This window comes from Thermobia domestica, chromosome 11, assembly GCF_964235325.1.
Source record: "Thermobia domestica chromosome 11, izTheDome1.hap1.1, whole genome shotgun sequence".
In the NCBI taxonomy this organism is placed as follows: domain Eukaryota; kingdom Metazoa; phylum Arthropoda; class Insecta; order Zygentoma; family Lepismatidae; genus Thermobia; species Thermobia domestica.
This window is the reverse complement of record NC_137464.1, coordinates 259,053,293-259,072,667: the sequence shown is the minus strand read 5'-3', so window position 1 is coordinate 259,072,667 and position 19,375 is coordinate 259,053,293. Positions and strand designations below refer to the sequence as shown.

General features: G+C 33.8%; 1 protein-coding gene across 4 annotated transcripts in view; it reads left to right on the top strand.

The window, feature by feature from the left end:
* The window catches only part of LOC145664982 (uncharacterized), a 536,351-nt gene extending 521,307 nt beyond the window's left edge, over window positions 1–15,044 (top strand). For all 4 annotated transcript variants that reach the window (XM_081732149.1, XM_081732151.1, XM_081732150.1 and 1 more), the window contains one exon: window positions 3,333–15,044. The gene's annotated coding sequence lies outside the window, so the exon portion shown is untranslated. The remainder of the gene's footprint in view (window positions 1–3,332) is intronic.
* The last annotated feature ends 4,331 nt before the right edge of the window (window positions 15,045–19,375 follow it).

Sequence of the window (19,375 nt, the reverse complement as noted above, 5' to 3'; positions counted from 1 at the left end):
CGGATAGACGCTTAGCTTAACTATTTCCAAATGGCCAATTCTAATACGTAGTAGAATGTATAAGTAGCACTCAAAAAAAAAAAAAAAAAAAAAAAAAATCCAACATGCTGTGAACTTGAATATTTTCTCAGTAGTATATACCCAGCCAACAGAATTTACTTTAAATCAGCTAGTTCTAACACCATTATTAAAAGGCCATATTATTATTACTATTATTACTGTTACTACTAAGAGAATTAGTATTAAATGTCAATGAGTCTTGTCTTGTCTTGTCTTAAATCCGTAATACGGTTTTAAAGTTAGGAGGCAGCCGTGGTAACCAAGTCCTCTATTGCCCCTTAATTGTTATAATATGAATTTATCAAATATTAAAATTGTTTGCACTAAAAAAAATAGTCATGACACGAGTCGTAACCAAAATTGTGTAGGTAGAAACCCGAATTCGCCTCATTAAACGATATTGTTATATAGTAAAGTCATTGTAGATAATTAAAATAATGACGCCAGGGATCTCCACGCACTATAAAGATTGAATCCAAAATAAAATAAATAAATAAATAAGAATATTAAACGTGAGTCCGAGACAGTTCTTCATATCCTGACGCCATATTGCCTCCAACCTGTCATGTCAATGAGTCATGTGCTATCGATTTTCATCACAGTAGGAATATTTCAGTTACGCCTGAAATCTATTTAAATAACAATAGTATATTCTTAAATAATAATGGCCTATTCTTACGATTAACCATTGAGTGTAGATTGAATTGAAGAATGCATGCAAAATAATTTTGTTTATGATCTAAGTTCCCTTTGGTATATGATTAAGAACCATTAAGATAAAAATCGATTTAACAGCAACTTATATTAGATTGTGTAATATGAAATGTCGCTTTTGAGGATGAGAAATGCAGAAGTTTGTTATCAAACCATGTATTTAATCAAAATAATCCCCCTAGAAGCAATACATTTCTACCAGGAAGGGGAAAGTTCCTCTATAGCTTTGAAGTCTGAAAGTGATGAAAGATGAGAAGTCATTTAATTATGGAGTCTGCATTGTTAAATCATTTTCCACAGAAATGCACCTGCAGAGCCCGAAACAGATAGTAGTCAGTAGAGTTGAGATCAGGGCTATATGGTGGATGTGGGAGAATTTCGTATCCCAATTCATGGAGGCTTGCAAGAATTGTTCTTGCGCTGCATTTGTGCTTTTGCCGAAATAAAATATAAAATGTAACGTAGTTTTGGGCACAGTTCATTCATCTTCATGATGCAATTAACTTACGTCTGATTGTAAGAATTCCAACACGTTTTGCAAATTTACTGCCTTCAACTGTCAGCTTTCAAATGATGTTAGGCCCAACCTGCTGCAACTCATATACTTTGAGATTTTGGACACTAACGCCATCTCGTGCGCAAAAAGGCTTAATGCTTTTTTGACTACGTGATAGACACAAAATATACATCTTTTAAATGTGTAAAAAATATAACAACTTACTCCATCCAGGAGTACTTTACTTGTAGTACACTAAACTGTTTCAACGATTTCTGATGCATTCGTCAGTAGCTCTGGGAAACTCTTTTCAGTTTTTAGAAGGTGATTTTGTACTCTTTTCACGTTCCCAATTGAAAATCATGAGAGTTAAACTCTTTAATATAAATCCCTTGTACTCAAACATTTCTCCTTTTGAACGATCTGCTATTGCAAACACTTTAGTAGAACTTCTTTTATATGGACATATGTAATGTGGAACTAGCTTCGTAGATTTATGTTAGGCAGTAGAAAACACGTGTAAAGTTATTGTTGTAATTCTAAACTTATAAGATATGATTATAAACCGCGTTACGCGTGATTGTAAGCTAGTGTACGAAGATTTTGGCTGTAGATACAACACGAAAGACATTAGGGAAGCACATCGATGCAGTGTAAAGTAACGTTTCCGTTGAAATAAATAATGAATATGTTCCTATATGTTCCATACCCTTCTGGCCCTGACACCGCTTTTTCGGCTTCCACTCCATTACTTGAAATTCCTGTCAAGCAATAGCTACATACCGGAAAAGTTGTAAATTTTTTTGAATATAATAAAGGGCCTGTTCTTTTAAATTTATGCTTACCTCTGAAACAATTTTACAAAACTTAAATTCAATCTAATGTTTTCAGATCCTTTAACAAACTGTGAACGCAGTAATTTGTCCTTATATTTCTTAACACTGTATGAAAACATTCCAAGGCCGTTATATATTAATGAAGTGAGGAAACAACCAGACTTTTTACACAATAAATTCTCTGTAGGTGCGAATTCAATGGTATACAAAGAGTGAAAAAGTGGATGACTGGAATGAGACTCGAACCCAGGATCTTCGGCATGTCGTGCCGATGCGTTAACCATTACGCTACCCAGTTCGCTTCCCAGAATATCCACACACTATCTCATTCTTGAAGTCGATGCTCTTTGCTTAGATCACATGGCTTGAATCATAACCTAGCTATAGCCGTGAAAAGGTGTTTTGAATATGGATACTGGATTGATCAAGCACGGCAACTAGATTGTAGTACAAGTCACGTGGTCTAAGTAAAGAAAACCGACTTCAAGAGTAAGAGAGTGTATGGCTATTCTGGGAAGCGGACTGGGTAACATAGGGGTTAACGCATTTGTATGACATGCCGAAGATCCCGGGTTCGAGTCCTAGTCCAGTCATCCAAGATTTTACGCTTTGTGTATCATGCCAGGGCCGTATTTACATATGGGTCTACGTGGGTTATGTGTTATAGTATTTATTTTATTTTTTCAGTTGTAATTAAATATTTATTATTCACTTCACTGCCTCAAATTTTCTACTCCGGTATTTGTTGACATTGAGGGGGCAGCATTTTTGAAATGACCTGGGCCAGCAACGGCCCTCAATATGTGTTAAATCTTATCTATAAATAAATGCACATCTTCTATCTAAAATACAGGGTAGTCCAAAAATGTAGAAACACCCTAATAAAATCCAAATAAGATATGTCTGCTGCTGCGCTCTCCTGAGATCAACACGAACTCTATTCGCTCATCCCTTGTTAGTGCCATTCCGTGTTACAAAAGAAAATTGATTAGAACTTTGCAACGGTTGGTCGTATAAATAGATGGCGGCCGATGGTGCCATATGTCTCAAAAAGATTTCCCCCTCGTCTGTTATCATCACTTCTTTCCTTTTTCTCCAATTCTGAACGATTTTGATTTTATTTGGGTGTTTCCACACTTTTGGACCATCCTGTAGAGTAGTATAGTGTCACTATATGTCAATAATAGGTATAACGTTCATATATAAATATCTTCTTTGTTTTTTAGAGTGACAGTAAGCTTCTAAGGTGGCAAAAGGATTGAAATTTGGGCTTATTGCGATATTTTGTCCAATTCCCAACAACAACAAGAGCTGCGACAAGATGGCGTCGCAGTGGGTATCACGGTGAAGTGTGTTAGATATCGCATAATTCGATAACACTAATGAAGAAAATATATTGTGTCTTAGTGTGCAGAAAAATCCCGACAGAAAACCTCCAGAAAAAAAGAATATTTTCTTGTTTTCATGTTTTTAAGTGTCATCAGAACGCTTTCAATTTCTTGTTTCCATGTTCAAATCACTGAGTTCCGGGTTACGCGTGATTGTAAGTTAGCATACGAAGATTTTGGCTGTACTTGCAACACAGAAGACGCTGGGAGAGCACTTCGACATAGTGAAACGTAACGTTTCCGTTGAGAAGAATAATGATCATGTTTCAAGATATTTCATACCTTTATGAACCTGAGGCTTCTTCGGTGAAATTTATTACGACAAGATTGTAATTTCGGGTACGTCAGACGAGATGAAATTCTTAAGAAAATCAGGCGACAGGAAACGTTACTATAGCAATCCTTAAAATACATAGAAAACGATATATAAATAAAGATCTTGTCGACTTACGAATGTAAATTTGGTTGAGTTTGTGTTAGTTTCTGTTTATTTATGTTTAGGAAAATATTTCTCTGTAAATGTGGAGTTGTCTGTACAAATTACAAAGATGGAAAAAATTTATTTTGCATAAGTTTGTAAATTATTGACCTGAATATTATAATAAACAATTTGACGAAGAAGTTGTTCCACTAGTTTAAGTTGTTTCACTTGTTTAAGTTGTTCCACTAGTTTAAGTTGTTTCACTTGTTTGACTTATCCGTTCCGTACGATAAAGTTTCTTGACGCCTGCTTTCCTTTAAAACTTCTCCTTGTTTCATGTACCCAAAATTACATTCCTTTTGCTAAAAAAAATAAAAAAGAAATCCTCTGGAAAAGGTTGCCGCCCGCGACTGAAATATAAGGGACACTCCCATTATTCTGCTCGTCGGAAGTGATAAAGTGTATGTCATACAAGCACTGCATTGCAAAGAAGAGTACCGTGATATTATTGGTGTTTGAATCGGAATAAAGTGTGGACGAGATTTCGGGCACACAGTGTGGCCGTAAACCATCCTCGTTTAAAAAGAACTCCTTGAAGAAAAAGAAAGAAGAAAAATCTTATGTGGGCTGTCCTGAGGTCAAGCTGGAGACTGGTATCACATAAATAACAGCCCCTTTTTTTTATGTTGTGTATCCTCGTATAATCCCATTGCTTTACATTAAGAAATGCTCAAGTTCTTACAACAGAAATCGTCTACAGGAAGTTTACCATATCATATGCTGCAGTTTCGCAGTAGTGTGTGCCTGTATATAGTGTTTGTCAATTACTTAATGCCTTTAGAAAATATTCTAGCTCAGTTTGGGGGGTAGGGATGCCATATTGTTGTGTACTCTCTGTAGCCATTGTGTTATTGATGTGATATCCAGAAGAGTGTGACCTTGAAAAATTTTATATGAAGAAAATAAGTGTATATATATAAAAAAGAGAACTTTCTTATGAAGAGTCTATATACTATATGTGAGAATGCCAACCCTCCTTAAATTGTTGGCTTATCTTTGTTTAATGTATGTGACAACAATGTTCTTAACCTTGTTCTGTTGCTTATTTGTTTGTTATCTATCCTGTAAGGAAAGAGTTGAGAAAATAATTGTGTGTACATACTTATATAATTATATATATATTGCAAACAAAGTTTTATATTGAAGAACAGAAAATGTTTGTGTGTGTGTGTGTGTGTGTGTGTACGTATGTGTGCTATTAAACATTTAAGATGAAAATATCTCAAGTTTTTGGGTCAACAGATCTAGCATTATGTTGCAGAAAGTTGTTGCAGATACTGCTGAAGATATGAATCCATAAGATTTTAGCACATTTTCTTTGAGTTAGAGCAGTGATCGCCAAACCGTCTATCGCGAGCTACTAGTAGCCCGCAGGGACATTTTCAGTACACTAACCTTAACGCTCTGGTTGGCTAACCTTGATTCCTCCATAAACAAACGTGTTTTGTTTTTGTTTTTGTTTTTAAAGAAAAGGTTGGCAATTCTTGGTTGGTAGCTCACAGTAGGATTTAAAAATGGTATGGTAACTCAAAAGCTTCATATGTTTGGCTATCACTGATTAGAGTAACATGTTAATATATATTTTACTGATACAGTACTATTCGTATCTAGGAACAAACGAATTTGTTCAATTATCATATACAAGAAGGTTTCGAACGAATCCTGGTTATAATATTCATAGAAAAAGCCCTTTGAAATCCTCTTTTTAAGTTTCCTCTCATTTTGTACTTCGTTAGCCATTTTGGGAGATCGTACAGACCGTGCAGATAATCATATTAATGTACAAACGGATGCTTTATATAAGCTAATGTCATCATAAGTACAGTACAATCTGTCTTCAGCGGACTATAAACATAAACTTGTGTTAAAAGGAAATATTTCACGGTCCCATGAATTTACTGGCGAAAATTGTGTTAAATTCCCTTCATTAAGCGGAAACTATATTACACAAACAACGAAAATCAAAATAAGCCTCTTAACGGAAAATTTTAAGTTTCAGAGTGCAGTATTAAAGAAAGTTTTTAGACATCATATGAGAGGTTAGATTTATTTTTCACAAAAAACATATAGTGATGTGCAAACCGAAGCAGGCATGACAGATATGCATGCTTTAATTGAGAATTATATGGAGAATCTGAAAGGAAAAAGAGGAGGTGGAGGAAGATGAGAAATAAGGCATTGAGTTGGAAGAAGAATGTAGGCTAAAGACTTATCAAGATTCTGTCAAAAGTTTAAAGGAACTGTAACATTTGCCTTACGTTGAAATGACGCTGATATGCTTAGTGTAGTGTCTCAGGCTGAAGTCTCTGTGGAAAGTTGAGCAGATAAGAAGCGATATGTACAGAAACCAACCTTGACTACTGGAAAAATTAAGTTAACGTGTGTACAGTATTTTTACTGTTCATTGTAAGTTCTGCGTGTATTAAATCGTAATAGAAATAAATGTAAATTGACTAAGGTACGTGCGGCATCATATTTTATCTCAGTATGTTCATTATTATTATTATTATTATTATTATTATTATTATTATTATTATTATTATTATTATTATTATTATTATTATTATTATTATTATTATTATTATTACTATTATTATTTGCGTACGTCTACCTTTGCTAACCGAAAACCTATCTCTATCGGACATTTTTGCGAGTCCCGTTCGATTCCGCTAAAGACAGGTTTTACTGTATTTTATAATCCCAGGATATTTGCCAAAAATTCAGAACCTTATATGCATTACGTTCTTCAGCTTTTTGTGTGTATGTGTGTTTTAACATCAGAATCACCTTTCTCAGTACACTTTATCGGGTAACATATATATATATCTATATCTATATATATAATGTTACCCAATAAAGTATAAAGTCTTTAAATGGAATGCTACTCAGTGAAGTAAATAGGGTAGTTGCACCCGGGCAAGAACTTGCCTGAGCGACTCCTGATCAACCAAACCAAGATGTTCCCTCAAATATTTGCCCAATTTTTACGCCCTCCCAATCCGGTGCCCGGGGAACAATGTCCGTTTGCCTCACCCTAGTTACGTCACTGATACTACTAACCTTATATCTAAATTTATCTATATCTGTATATCTACCTTTCTCTCTTTTGTTCCACCATACTTTGTATCACATTGCAGGGAGATAATTTGCACACTCCAAACAACTTGTTTTTTTTTTCCCTCTTTTTAATTATATTAGTATTCATTGAAGCTTTCCTGGCGTCGTGTTGTAAACAGGTTTTCTTGGGTTAGCAACCACGTAAATACTGTATCTTGCAACGTTTCGAGGGCTGACGTTGTCCTCATCTTCAGGCAAATATGATCGGACAATAGAGTGCGTGGAATATGTACTTCATGTATGTGTGTGATTGGACTCTTCTGATTGGAATTAAAAGAACACAACAGTTACATCAGATTAAACCAACCAGAAAAGTCCGGTCTGACCGAGCAAAGCATCAATCAGAAACAGAACATTTTATTTACAGATACTAAAATAACAGCAAAATACTCAAGTGTTTGGAATAGAAGGATAACAGAAGCTGTTGCAATCACTCAAGAAAAAACGAACCTTCCAACTGAATCAAACATGGATACCAATCATATCCCGCTGTTTCAAGCACCAATCAGAAGCCGCCATTTCAACCAGAATCACCTTTCTCAGATCTAATCAGAAGAGTCCAATCACACACACATGAAGTATATATTCCACACACACTATTGCCCCATCATATTTGCCTGTTGATGAGAACAAAGTTAGCCCTCGAAACGTTGCAAGATACAACAGTATTTACCTGCTTGCTAATCCGAGAAGACCTGTTTATATATTAGTATTGTTATTCTCTGTCTATTATTTCCAACATTTTCTATTTAATTTCTTGAATTTTCATCTAATTTCATCCATTATTCTTCATATTCACATTTTGAAGCCTTCTACTTGTGTTTCATCATTCTTTTCGTATGCCACCGTTTCTGTCCCCCTACAGTATACTAAGCAAAATATGTGATTCTTTTTTTTTTTTTTTTAATTCCCTGTTCGAGGACTTTAAATATACATTTCCCCACCTCCCCAAATAATATTCTTGCCATCCCTACGTGTTAGTGTAATGTTTAAGAAATATTTTTGAAAACAGAAAACTATATTAAATTACTTTCGAAAAAAGAAATTTAGCATTATGTTAAATCTATCCAGCGTCTGCTTTAAGTATCTCCAGTATATTGCTAGGTTTTGCCATTGATCATGAATTAAAACCTATAAGAAAATTTTACTCTCAAAATAATTATGTAAAAGAAATTATATTTAAGTTTTTGTTAATCTCTAATATTATTTATATACTGATGATAGGTTTAACTTTCAAATTTCCTAAACTTTATGTGATAAGAGAAAAAAATGCTTGAATTTCTTCACTTATACTATAGGGTTCTCGGTTTAACCTGTTAATTGTCTCTTTTCATGAATTGAATGAACCTCGTGTACCCATTTTCAGTGAAGTTTTAATTTTTGCCTTTCTTAGATCTCATACCTGACTAGGACTACATATTGAACTACGGTGGAGTCCGGATAATCCGAACTAATTGGGACCGAACCCTGTTCGGATTACGTGATTGTTCGAATTAACCGGAATAACAGTAAAAACGCGGTTTGAAGCGAGTGAATGGATCTATTGTGTTGTAATACATTGCGTATAGTATTTTAAAACACGTTTTCTGACTACAGTATATGTACTGTACTGAAAAAAAATTTTTAAAAAAATGTTGAAAAAACTTGATGCTTTTATTTTTCTACGTACTGTACGTACAGTAGTTACAAATCTTTCCGTTAGGGTATTACTATCTTTGTGTAGTTCATTCTACGAAAACTTGTATCCATTTTCATCCTTTTAGTTATTAATTTCGTAAAACTGCCTATTTTCGCCACAATAAATGAATAAATATTTTTTTTTTCTCCCGGACCTGTTCGGATTACCGGAACTCCACTGTATTTTCATCTGGTTCTATTCTTCTTCTAGAGAAAAAAATTTAACCCATTCTGTCCACGGAAAGTATAATTTCTTTCTTTGACACACTATTTTATTATTTATTTATTTATTTATTTTTGTAGAAGAGTTACATATTTGGTTTTGCCTCAATTGCGAAAATAGAAAACGAATTTTTATAGCATGAATTTTGAAGAGCTACTGCAGAGTGCCTCCAAAACAGAAGTTGTGATAGAGATTAATTAAGTTATGATTCTAAACGGGAACTATGATTCATCAATCGACTCTAACACACACAATTTTGTTGGAAATATCCGTTCGTTCCCGGAGAAGAATCAGCTTTTTGATATAATGTACTTGTAATTTAAATGTGACAAAATGCTTTTAAAAAATTAAAAGAGTAATTTTTTTAAAATTATTTTTGTAAAATTTTCCGTTATGTTATTTATTAATAGCATTTTCAGTTACTGGTATGTTTATTCAGTTAATTATATATTTCTTAACTAAATAAACCAGAGTACAGCTTTTTTTTAAATCTGAACACCTACCTCCCTTTGTATTATCGTCCGTATGCGCATGCCATTTTTGTCGCGATAATGGGCCGACTTTATGGTTGTGGGCCAATCATGTGCCGACAATGGGCCAATACATTATATGGCTAACGGGGTGTTTTCTCATCTGTAGAATACATTTAAACAAATGTATACTTTCTTGATTCAATTGTAAATTTTATTTGAAGCTGGGAACATGGTGGCTCATTGGTAGAGCGCTTGCCTCTGGTGCGTGAGTTCCTTGGTTCGATTCCCGGCCAAATAAGTTTGTGGTGGACAAGATTATATCTGTGGGTTTTCTCGGGGTACTCCCGTTTTTTCCCTTATTCTCATTCCGTCAGTTCTTCCATCATCAGTCTCCCTTTGCCTAAAGGACACAATCTTGGGGATGTTGAACTGAAAGCTATTTATTTATTTATTTATTTATTTATTTATTTGAAACTTCAGCATTAATTTTTCCTACCTTCAGTTGTGAAATACGGTCTTTTATTTATTTATTTATTTATTTATTTATTTATTTATTTATTTATTTATTTATTACCTATAACAGGAGTTTGTCCCCCATTACAATAGGTGCATGAGACATACATTTCCGAATATTATCACAAAAAAAAAAAAAAAAAAAAAGAATAAAGAAGACGTAATATATGTGCTCATTACAATATTAACAACAATGATCAAGAGGATATTGCAACATGCACAGGCATACAAAGGAAATTTTTTCTACAGTACATTACGCTTTTACAATTTATAATTACAAATAAATTACTATCAATTTCATTTCCACCTTCCTACACTTGTACTATAACTCAAACTTCTTACTTACACTCCGGTAAACTTCAAATATACTTTGAAACCCAGATATGTATCAAAAAATAAAAATAAAACCTTTCAAAGAGAGGCAAGTGACTGGGTTTCAAGAATATATATATATATAACTGTCAGAAATATAAATATTAATCTCATAGCATATTATTTTCTTAATATTTTTGAATCGAATTGATCAATTTGACGTAGATAAATTAGGTGTAGGGAGAACGCATTCTATAAATTTACCGAAAAGCTAACCCCTAATTGGTTCATTTTGTTCTTGTGAAATGGATATATTTTAAATGTATATAAATGAGTACATATACGTTTTAGTTGCAACAAAGTCCATATTCGGGAGAGAAAATATTGTGGGTGAAATCCCCTCGAAATTCTCAAATTTAAACGAGATAAAGTTACATGCTAAGTAATTTTCACGTATCTCTATCAAGTATTTTCTTTTTCTATACTCCCATTTTTTTTTTCTGGGCATGGTCGTAGTGATAATTATATGAAATTGTTAAATTTAACGGGAAAACTAATTATACGTAAATACACTCAGATTTCTGGTTCACTATGTAAGATGTTATTTTGTGTGTATCTGCTGTAAATTCTTTAAACTTTATATTTTGAGAATGTGTTTGGAAATGCAGAAGTAATTCTTTGGCGCATATTCAAAAGGATTTAAGTCAAATATTACTTTTTTATATAGACAGGTACAAAAATGTTCCTGTTATATTTGTAGTTTATTTGGTTGTGGTAAAAAAAGAAAAGAAAAGAAAGAAAGAAAAAAGAACACACATGTGCATACTGAACATTCAATATAAAGATTTGTTTAGTTATATTTGTTAAACAAAACTGTACTTAACACTTTCCGTGCCGAGGCTAGAACAATTTTTTTTCTCCCGTGTGGATTGCTATTTTAAAGTCTATATGCGCATATTATTGAGGTGAATTTGATTTCGATTTTAAAAAATGAAACTACACACGTGAAGACCACTATTATCGGAGCTACATTTAAATAAATTAGTAAGATAACTTTTCGTATAATTTAACAATAGGAAATTTGACTTGGCGTATGCAAATTTTATACGACATAAACATATGTAGTAGTGCGTGGCTTTATTACCTTAATAAAAATATTAAATTAACCAAGATAGGCAAAGCGGCTTAAAAGTCATATTGAACAACATGGTTTCTTGAAATGTTTTATAACCAATGTAATTATGATTCTAAAATCATACGGCTGTTTTTAATTCTAGTTACACAAGATAGCATTGGTCTACTTTATCTGCAATAATTGGATTTCTATTCAATATCTTTTAAGGGCATTCAATCCAGAGACCAAGAGCAACTTCACAATACACGATGGAAAAATTTAATTATACTTTTTTCATGTCAAACTAGTGTATAAACCTCCATTGAAATAATAGGAAAAATATCATTCTGCCTTTATATGACATGTTTCTACTGAATATTCAATATGTTGTACTGAATTACATCTTCTATAACAATGTGGTAGCCTTTACATTTTGGAATAAATTAATAAGATCATTTTTTTAAAAAAATATATCTATTGACCTAAATTTACGAAATATTTGACTATCAAAAATGTCTCCTTAGAGCGCAATGAGGATGTAAAATTATAATGAAAAAATTTGTTCAATCATGTTCGTAGTTTCCCTTCGCAATCCATTCATGTTGCCGATCAGACTTGTTTATAGATATACGTACATACGATAATATACAAATTTCTTCCCATTGTTTCACAGTATAATGGTTACAAGCATATCCATAAATTATCTTGCAATGGTTTTCTACTCGCTATTGTACTCTGCATCTTGATAAATATCCAGACTTTTATTTGACATATACTTTCGCCAAAATATTCGGAAATGAGTTGCTTCATATGATCAGATATCCTTTTTAATTTTTTCTCTCTTTTCTATGTTCTCCGACAATGAGACAATTTCTTGAAAGCTTAGAAAACACTTTTTTATATTTCCTATAGTAACTTTTTCCGTAACTCCGTAATATATCTTATATTTTTATTTAATTTTAGTTTAAATAAAAAACAAAAGATAATAAATGAAAATTAATAAAAATGAAGGTATTTACATTATGAACAAAATCATTGAAGAAACTAAACATCTATTTACTAGAATTTCGTCTCGAGGCCAGGATATACAGAAAAAGAGACCGGTCATGTGTAGCAATTCGTTCTTGAAGTCGCAGCCTGATACTTTGATGGAAGGATTTGTAGCCAAGTCAAACATCTAAATAGATAAAAAAAAAGAAGAGGAAGAAGAAAAAGCTACAGCTCGCAGAAAATCACTGCAGAAGAATCTGTGAATGTAACTGTAAAGTGAAACAATCGGAAAAGAACATTAGAATGATCTTAATTATAAAATCTTCTGTCACTTATGTTTAAAATCCGTTTGTTTGCCACTCTTATTGCCTTTGTTGATGTCAATGTTGCCAGATCTAAATCAGAACTGGTATAATTTTGGTACGTGAGAAACTAAATAATAATAAACTATCACTTCTTGACCTTCCTTATAAAACTAGCCCAGTCGAAGGTCGTAGCTAATGACGGAAAGTTACGTTGTATATTCTCTACGAAAGAGCCTTAGAGTGAATGTTGTTTTCGTGTTACCTTTATATCCATATTACCTCAACCTTTCTTCGAAAAATGTTGCCAACTAAGACCAGGATATCAAATTTCAAAAGTAAATAGAAAGAGTTATTTTTCAATAAGTTTCCTGATAATATTTGACTATATTTGTATAATCATCAATCAATAACGAAAATTAATGTCCCACATGAATTTCAGAGAGTGAAAAATATTCATAAGCGTTCTACATACTTTATCAAACACTTTCGAACAAATTGATCGATTACAATTCAATTTTCAGCACCATTATATTCTGTCTACATGAATTAAATTGGTCCACTAATTCCTAAGTTAAAAAATAATAAATCAGACCAGTTGTACTGGTTTGTACAACAGTAATCAAATTTTTAGCATGCCTAAAATTAGACTGCTTAGTTTTATAAGCGCAAAAGCAAATGACACGCGATAAATCCAAGTATCAAGATGGCGGAAATCTAGGGTGCAACACTAGACACAAACCACTTCTAACAATTCAAAAGAAATAAATAAATAAGATAAACTAACCATCTTGTCAAGAATCAGCGAGATCTAGAAAGTCGTAATAATATGATTAACGGAACGGAAAGTGTTAAACTCATTCCTGATATAAATTTGAGTTAGTATGGTAAAATATTCAACATAAACTAAAGAGCGTGTACATTTCTGAGCTATGTTCGTATACTAATTTAGTTATGTTATGTAACTAAGTTATTCCTATTATTATGTATCAAATATGAACCAAAAGTTTTTTTATATTATCATTTGTCTCCATTTTCAAAATAGAGTTTGTAAGAAGTATGTAAATAAGTGTATGAAAGTGACATTTGTATAATCTTATCCAAAATATTTTGTTTGTGTTGTCAATAGTTTTTACTGTGTTTGAGAGAGCAAATAGTTTACGAGAATCAATGTACGGTAAAAAAAAAAAAATGCATATGTCAGTAACTCCATTGTTCTATCTTAACTACTCAACTTACACAAGTGATAATTTTCTGTTCTGATTTACTTTGGATGAGCATATATTTGGAAATGTTCGGACTCGCATTTAATACTTCAAAAGGAAAGTTGAACTGGAAATATATTAATTTCGACTTAGGAATAGCTTGAAAAAGCAAAACTTTAATGCTATCTTTACGCTATCTGACCTAAAGTCAATAATTTGCTTACATTTTCTGGCATAAAAAAGAGTCAAATTGTAGGTAGCCATGAAAACTAGGGTGCAGTGCTACGAACCGTTTTTTAAAAAAAGAAAAAGTAATTTTAAGGTTAAAATGAGTAAGTGCACATGAAATTGGAGTAAGATATTAATTAATTTTATAAAATGGACAGCTCATAAAATTGTATGAAATTTGATACTCTTAACGAGTTCCCTTGTCAATAATTTCGAAATTAAGGGCTCAAATTTTTCCGAAATTTTTGACGGATAAGACTCTACATCCAGAAGAGTAGTGTTCAGAATAGGTCAATTCATCTTAAAAGTCTTAACAAAAATGTACACCCAGAGTTGGTCTTTGTAAATGATGATAGTTGTACAATTCAAAACTAACTGTATTTTCACTTGTACAGTGTTCTAAAAGATGAATTTCCGAGTAGTATGGTTATGCACTTCTCTCAAACTCAGTAAAAAGCAGACGAAATAAGCAAATATTTTAACATTTTCGTACGTAATAGCATGAAAAGATTTTTCCAAAAATCAAGCCTTTGATATATGATTCTTTCCCCAGCTTTACGATGTTATTTTTAAAGTTGTATGTATGTGCTTTTCTTTCCTGTAATGTGTTACTATATCCTATCTATTCTCACTATGGTACCTGCATATGCACCATTATACTGAACACTTTAAACCATTCACAAAAAACAAGTGGCTGTGTGCACAACTTTTTTGCTTAAGGAAACGAATTTAAAAAAAAAAAAAAATAATAATAAAAACTACGAACTTTTTTGTGCTCTAGTTGCTAACACTGTTCACTGAGATGTTCTATTTTCTGAACTGTTTTTATTTGCTATTGTTATTTTTACACATTTGTAAAAAATGTTCTGTAGATGTTAGGCTTAATAGATGTGTTCTTTTTTTCTGTACATGTACCAAACACTATGTATACTTACTAAACATTCAGTGTGAGCGTTATTTCTTTTGTTATGTACAAAGGATCTTCAAACAAAAAGAGGTCCAGGTTAGGTGTTCGTCTTTTCGTCTATATTGCTGAATGAAACCCCTTTCGAACCCCTTCATACCCTTAAGTTGTCAGTTGTAAGATGATGATAAAAAAAAAGTGATGAAACAAAAACAGTAACTGTGTTTATTAATAAAAGCTCTTTCCTAGAAAGTTGTATTTTCTTTAACGTTATTGTATATACACTAAGGGAACCTCTCCCTCTTCTTCGTCTGTTCTTAATACATTAACTGCTACAATAGAATAAACTCCTTGAAGTCATAGTGTTTTAGTGTGAAAATACAATAAAAAGTTTTAAAATAAAACTGTTTAGCTCCCTTATACACACATAGAAGACCACGCTATCCACGGCTAAATATATTAGCACTACTGTGTATATACATTCTGGAAATAACTTCGTTTATACTGCAATGTTCTGTAGGTAGAGTCTAAATAATGTACATGGGAATTTTAACCCTTCACCTTTTTATTATACAAAATGTCTTATAAAACTTTTACAAAATTCTTGTAAGTTCTTTTCTCAAAATCTTCGCATGTTTCCAATGTCCAATAAGTGCTCGGCACACGATGTGGCCTCGGGAAGAAAGGTCATTTGTTTTAGCTCACAGCAGCCTCAGACGGGATCGGTTATACTCCGTAGCTCATAGCAGCCATGGGAGTAAGTATTAATGGAATTCTCCGTAGCCCATAGCTGCCTCGAGAAAAGGTTTTGGTATATGAGCAATCAGCACTGATATCGATACTTTCTTGGCCATGGCCCCGTCGTTCTCTTTTATAGTCATCCTTCTGGAGGGAGAATTTGTTGAGGGGTTGTCGTTTTACTTCGTATTTCTTCGTGTTTCTTCGTCTCTTCCGGGAGGTATAGTTTCCTTTCGTCATCTGCTACTGTTTGTTTATGAGTTATAAAAACACATGTTTATAGTGAAAACATGTGGCTTATAGTACATATGGGTGTACAGATTCTTACAATACACATGAATAAGCGAAATTTTGCACTAAATTTGGACTTAGGCCAATTATACATTAGAACAACTTATTATATTTATATAACAATCTGAGGTTAACAAGAACTCAGAACTCGGTACACCACATAGGAAACTATACGTATAATAAACTTCTGAATTTTGTCAAAGGACCAAGATGAAAACTACCGGACTATTCAAAAAGAAGGAGAGGATTTAAGCTATTTACTTGTAATGAATGGCAATAGATAGGAACACATATGATAGGTCACTGAATAGGAGAAAGTTCAAAGTTCTATTAGTTCCATTCAATGCCTACTGCTGCGCTGTGGTTTGTTTACAGGAAAGTGGACACGCCCCAAGAGAAGTAGTTTTGTGTACTGCAGTATATAAAGAGTAAATATGTTGTTGCAGTGTGCAGCATGTAAGTTCAACGAAGAGCCACCTCGTCATAAACAAATTTACGATTGGTACAAGAAGTTCGTAGAAGATGGTTGCATACGCAAAGGGAAAAAAAAAGCATTGGTCAACCTCATACGTCAGATGAAAATGTTGATCGTTTTTGGACTGCTTTCGAATATAGTCCTAGGAAATCCACAATCAGAGGAAGCGGAGAACTTGGAATTCCACAACCAACGGTATGGCGTGTACTTAAAAAAACGTCTGCATCTGATGTCGTATAAATTGCAGTTACTCCAGGCATTGGATCCTGGTGATCACGAAAAAGATTAGAATTTTACGATATGAAAGATGACACGTTTTCTGAAAGGCTTTTTTTTTTTTTTTAATGAATCAATATTCTAAATATCTGGTGAAGTAAATCGCCACCACAACGTCAGAATTTGGGGAACTGAAAATCCCGGCGTAATCATCGAATTCCAAAGAGATTCTCCAAAGCTAAATGTGTTTTCGCCATTTCTATCAATAAAGATTATGGCCCTTGGTTTTTATGGAGGAAACTACGACTGGAAATACATGTTTGGACATGCTCCAAGGCTGGTTGCTTCCATACAAATTCAACGAGATCGGGATTATTTTATCTTCTTGCAAAACGATGCTCCAGGTCACTTCCACACAGGGCCGGATTTCCCAATAGGTCCGGTAGGCCCGGGCCTATGGGCGCAAGCCCCCAGGGAGCGCACGCCCGAGAGAAAAAAAATTAAAAGTATCTAGAAATAAAAATAAATAGCCATAATTTAACATATTATTTGAATTGATTTAAAAAATCAGGCTAATAAAGCACTCTGATTTTGAAGTTCATTGGAACAAATAATTGTTGGTAAAGTTCACCAATCTTTTGTTAATACATTAACGGTATTTTGTTAAGCCCAGAACCAAATAAATTCCTCAAAAAACTTGCAATGATAAAATTGCATCGTGGAGTGGTGTTTAAGCAATTAACACATAGGCCTGATATAATTTTTAAATAAAGGTTTTAAGGAAAGTAACTTTAACCAGATTAGGGGGCGAAAAAAATATTGGGCCTAGGGGCGCCAAAATGCTAAATCCGGCCCTGCTTCCACACGAGGTACTACAGTATCTGAACGACTCAATTCCAGGACAATGGATTGAAATAGGTGGGCAACATGATTTCTTTCATCTTAATGGCCCTTAGCCCTTCCGCTTCTTATCTGTAGAGAAGTACATAAAAAGCAGCGTGAATGTACCACTTTTGCCTGCTACTCTTCAAGATCAGCGAAATCGAATTGTTACAGCAGTGAGTTCAATAACGAGGAATCAATTAATTTGTGTGGGCAAGAATCGATTACCGATTCGACGATTGTCGCTTAAACGTTAAAAATATACGTATATTAGTCCAGTCATTATACAAAATTTTAGAGAAAAAATCGTACAAGCAAGGGACTTTGTACGAACATTCTACATACCTTTAGGACTCAAAAATATAAAGTGCCCAAAAATAAAAGTTGTGCTCAAGCCGCCACCTTGGAAAATGGCTGAAAACCCAATATTTACGAAGGAAGTCGCAGATTTAGATTTAAAATAATATAGCAAGCACACTAGTTGGTCAATTGTTACAAATTATACGTCGTTAGAATAACAATAAAATAAAGTTTCATACGACATGTAACAATTATCCGTAGTACCTATCAGTGGCGTAGTAAAGGGGTGGGCCCAGGGGGAACGGCCCCCCAAAGGTTCCGACAATATACTTTGGTACTTTGATGTTCGTAATTTTTTTAGAAAAATTAACACACTGCTGAACAAGAGTGCACTTATTTAATGTTTGTGGGGCCAGAAAAGGGGGCAAATTCAGTACATTTAAGAGGTTGTGCAGGTCCTCACTCACCTGGTCATATAGCCTGTCCAAGCGTCCCAGAGTCTACCACGTGGAAGTGGCTGCACCTAGGGCTCCTGCGCCAGCCCTATCCAACCAACTAACCATAGATAGGGACGGATTAACTAATCCAATTCGTCACTGTCCGGAAAAATTGTCACAAATTGGGACTTTGATTGAAATTTAGACAGATCTTGCCTAGAAAATAAGGTTGACCTGATGATCCCGTTCCTAGTATCACTACCATATACTCGAGAGGCTGCTTCAGTGACTAATTTTACTATCCGTTCTACTGCCACCGTGTGGCATGGATAGACGGTGGAGGACTATTCTGGCACAGTGTTGTCAGAAAGTGAAAGTTTGTCCATGAGCTATTTGTTTGATACCGTCCTTTGAACTGGTGGTACAGTTATTGAAACATCAGTGCTTTCCCAAGAGATCATTTCAGTGTAATCTTTCGCCTCAAAATTCGGTCTGGGAATGATGTTATATCTATTAGTGTTATGAAGATTCTCTGCTTCGTGTTTTCGAGGACTAAGAATAAATATTATGTAATGCATCTTGTCGAACAGCAAGTAGACCATCAGTCATCATGGCGAAAAGAACATTCAGTGGGAGTGCGAGAAATACATTCCTCTGAATGGATGAACGGATTACAACCTGGTATTCATTTGGTATCTAGACCTATGAATGGTTTCAAAGACGTGACGAGGACCATTAGCAATGGAAAACTTGAGATAAGTATCTCAGGTCTTTACTAAGTTTTCTGAGATATTCTGACTATGATGAGGTAAGTCACATTTTATTGGTTTGAATGACACCACTGGAAGCTTTTCACAGTCAAATAGTTTTGAACCTATGGGACCTGTGTAAGAATAGAGGCTTGAATTAGCGCCATATGCGTGAAGAGAGCTCGGAGAGGCAGTTCATTAAAATGCAAGAGACAAATAGCCTGTTAGTTTCTTTAATTTTCGACGAATACCTC